The sequence below is a fragment of the Watersipora subatra genome, chromosome 3, assembly GCF_963576615.1.
Source record: "Watersipora subatra chromosome 3, tzWatSuba1.1, whole genome shotgun sequence".
NCBI lineage: Eukaryota > Metazoa > Bryozoa > Gymnolaemata > Cheilostomatida > Watersiporidae > Watersipora > Watersipora subatra.
Window position 1 is genome coordinate 19,150,714 of NC_088710.1, and position 4,467 is coordinate 19,155,180.

General features: G+C 36.3%; 1 pseudogene; it reads left to right on the plus strand.

The window, feature by feature from the left end:
- The first annotated feature begins 2,919 nt into the window (after nt 1-2,919).
- On the plus strand, nt 2,920-4,076 carry LOC137390222 (piggyBac transposable element-derived protein 3-like; annotated as a pseudogene).
- The last annotated feature ends 391 nt before the right edge of the window (nt 4,077-4,467 follow it).

Here is a 4,467-nt window from a genome sequence, read left to right on the forward strand (position 1 = left end):
TTACCAACTCCTTGCATCGTTATTTTTTAATTGTAGAAAAATATTTTTCGTTGATCAGAAATAAAAATTTCTCGCCAATCAGACAAATGTTAAAATACGCCTCAATGACGTCTCTGTCAAAAGTTATAACCAAATTAGTGCACCCATGTGGAAATTTGGCAAAACCGAAAATCATTGTACTGACTTATAATTTAATCGTTGGCGATCAATTTCTTTCAACTCCAGATGTAAATATGCAGATTCAGAAGTGGAACGACATTGAAAGACTGCATAAATCAAATTAAAACTTTATTTTTAATGTTTCAAAGTTTTTATTAACTTTCAACTTTACCAATTTAAATCGTTCTGCTCGAATAAAAATGCACTTTTCAGGCTGTCAGCCGTTGTCAGACTAACATTATCGTTCAATTTCGATAGGATCACATTGATTCTTAGAGCTGTCTATGAAGAATGAAAAGTCAAGAACAGAGTTATTGAACGTATTTTTTTATTTGAAACATTTTATTTTAGTTATATTGGCATATAGATTTGTTTCGCTTTGGTTTGAAGGATGATACTCGCGAGGAAAACTTCGAAATTAGAGTATCGTGATTTTCATGCTCATGACTAACTGTATATGTATAAATAATATTCATAACTGCATTGTATGTAATGAATAAGTAAATGCAGCCAAACTGCATAATTTGCAATTTTTATGGTGCAAATATAACTTTGTTTCGGCAAATAACCATTTTTTATTGTTAATTTCATACATGCATATCAACCGCGCTAGTCCTTGTGTAGTAAAATCATCACCAAATCTCAAGTCTCGTACTTGAAAAAAACCTGTCTTGTTCCACCTCTAGCAACAATGGTGATGTCGTACATTTCCCTCAACTTAAACTCAGGCTCTGTAACGCTGAGTCTAATCATCAGAGACCATGGAGAAAGGAGATGGTTGCAGATGGCAGTTTGCTTATGCTTATGGTGTTTTTATTACAACACCTCTACTGATCACTCCACTGATCACATAGCCAGCAAAATAAATCAAGCTTATGAGCACTAATTCAGGACTGACAACTGCCAGCTCATCAATCTGATAATTGTTATTCGCTTTTTCAGTATTCCTTATACCCAACATCCGTTGAGCATAAGTTTTGTTGTGACATTATTTGTGATCATAAAGATGAAGGCTACTGAAAGGTATGGCAACAAACTGTCTTTTTGCAGCCATATTTATATGCATGTAGTCAAACATTTGTTTCAATTATTTGTCTGACTTGATAATTTAGGTACCTTAGAATAAATTTTTTATTTTTTTTTGTTTTGGTGGCACTGCCATTTGACAAATTAAAGAGACAGTCTTCCATAAGTTTATCATCACAGCTATATACAGTATTTTTAACACACCATGAAATTTTCAGCAAGTGTTTGTCTCAACACAAAAAGTAATGCCATTATATGAGGTCGAGTTTTCTCAGACATTGCCTTTTTGCAAATTAAAATAAAAAAGCAAGTCAAACGAAGTCTAAAGTATAGACTGCATACCAAATTATTTTCAATTGAATCATATTCCAACATTATTTTAGCGAAATTCAATTATATCTAGTAAGTTTATAGTAAGCTATGGCATATACTTTTATGAGTGTAGTGTTCATCCTTTCCTTCTGATCATCAGCCTGATTCCTAGCATGTCCACTGAGTTAAAAACATATAAGGTAAGATGATGTCAATCAGAGAGTTTTTAGGCTTGTCATAGTCAGTTGATTTGCCTTAGATATATGAGACAAGACTCAACAGGGTTGTTTTTCATTTTTAATGATTTAACTAAAAAAGTTTTTTATAATTTTTGTTATTGTTTGATCAGGCACAGGTTTTCAGGCATATATCACCATAATATATCCCTCTGAGTTCCAGCGTTCCCCTCAAACGAAATTCATTTAATATAATTTATTACGAGCAGTAATGATTTCTAGGTGTAAAAACCCAACTGTCCTTTATCAAGGTCATTTTCAGAATTATATTCTCTTGATTTTTATTTTGTCACCTTCACCTTAGTGCTGTTAGGAAATCAAAACGGCTGCTCCAGGAGAATCAGTATGTGCTTCAACCTCCACAAGTAAATGCCTTTTTTCGTAAACTATTCAAGCTTTATTTTTAGTCCTCAATTCCTAATTAAAAAATGTTTCTCTACTGGTACATTAAAAAACATTAATAAACAGGAGTTGTGATAAATTTTTAAGAGCCATTGAATTGTAGTGTCCTCTGTGCAGGACATTGGGACTTCATGCCTGTAAATTTAATTTCAAAATCACTAAACACAAAAGTTTTTATTGCTTCTCTTTTCCTCCAAATATAATTATCACTTTTTAGGAATCTCATCAAAGAAGATCAAGAAAAATTCATACAGATGCTACCATTGCTATATTAGAGGAGCTTGAGTCAGATTTGGACTTCAGCTCTGAATCAGAAGACAGCGACTTAGATAGTGGCTATGATCCTAATAATTTACCAAGTTAGTCTGATGAGTCAGACTAAGCAAGCAGCTCCATCTCCACAGAAAAAATCAAAGAGAGGACAAAATAAAGTTTACTCTTTCCGAAAGAGTAGCACTTTTGCCAGCAAATTTGTTCAAATTAATAAGACTGAGCTAGCTGAACCAACCTCTCCTGATGAGAGGCCAGGGGATGAAATTAAGAAATACTTCACTGAAGTATTTGAAATGATGGCTGATTTAACAACTCGTTATCATACTCAAAATACAGGTAAATCACTTAGAGTTACGGCAGCTGAAATTCAGACATTCTTTGGTTCTAGTTTGATAATGGGCTGCATTGGCATGAAGCGACAGAAGATGTATTGGGCTAGGAAGACTACAGTGCGAATAATAGCAAATGCAATGTGTAGGAATCGCTTCTTCAAGGTAAGAAACAATTTGAAGATAGTAGACAACACCCTAGTAAATGAAGACATGAAAAAGCTATACAGACTGTGGAAGGTTTCACCACTTGTCGACCACAGTCGAGAAGTATGCAAAGGTTCGTCAAGAGGAAACCATTTAAGTATTGATGAGCAAATGATCTCATTCACTGGCAGGTGCCCATCAAGACAGTATGTGCCAAGAAAGCCAAACCCAACAGGCTTGAAGAACTTTGTGCTTGCAGGCTCCAATGGTGCGGTGTATGACTTTGAGATCTACAAAGGAGAAGGCACATTCAGTGACTACAAGCTAACAGATGGTTCAGGAGGACAGGGAGTTAGAGCTGTGTTGCGTCTGACCCGAGACCTGGGTCCACGAAAACATGTATTTTGTGACAGGTTTTTCACTACCATGCCTCTTATTGAGCACCTATCTAAAAAAGGCATTTCTTTAACAGGTACTATCAGCCCAAAGTACACACCAGTCAGCTTTACATCTAATGAGCAGATGAAAGCTCAAGGAAGAGGGACGATGGAGCAATTTGTGAGCAGAGGTGAAGATGAGCCAATCAGTTTGGTGAAATGGTTTGACACTAAAAGAATTTTGATGGCATCCTGGTTGCATGGTGTAGACCCAGTACAAGATTGCAGAAGATGGTGCAAGCAACGAAAAGAATTTATCACAATACAAAGGCCAGCAGTCGTCAAATAATATAATGAATCTATGGGTGGTGTGGACTTGTGTGATCAAGCCATTTCCTATCATAGACTAATGGCGAGGTCAAAGCGATGGACAATAAGGGTAATCATGCTTATTTTAGATTTCGCTGTTAAAAACTGCTGGCTGCTACACAGAGCTTCCGACCCATCGAACAATGCTGTGCAACTGTTTGACTACCGTTTTTTGATGAGAGAGCAGCTACTTGAAAGGATTAAAGACAGTATCAGTAGTGACAGTGAACATGAGAATACTGAAAGAAGGACTACGGTGCCTCTACCACTGACTAGAGAGAACCCGAGGAGTATAGCATCTACCAGAGTTTATGAAGCTCACGAACAGTGCTCGGTGTAGAAGCGAAGGCTGCTCTTACAAGACTAGTGTCAAATGCACAAAATACAATGTTTATTTGTGCATTAACGCTAACAGAAACTGCTTTCTGTATTTCCGTAAGAAATGACCTCCTAACTTTTCACTAACTTGTATCATATGACTGTTTTTATATGTAGTTACCAAATTCCAGCATACCGCTCAGGGGACAGCCCATTGCAGACTCAATGAAATATTTTTTAAACAAAACCAATCGTTATGTGTTTGTGTGTACATGAGTATGTTATGAAACAATGATCTGGGGAAAAGAATGCGTTCAGATTTCCATCTTATGTATTTGAGTGTATTCCTTAAGAAACAGGCTAGCCAATACATATTACATGTGTTTACAGAAGCATTGAACGATGGTGGATAACATTTAACAGCTGTTGCAGTCTATTGTCACACGATGGAGTCATCCTCTACCTTCTGTTCCATCTGCAAGACTTCGCGCTGGTTTGTGGATACAGTGTGACATCTGT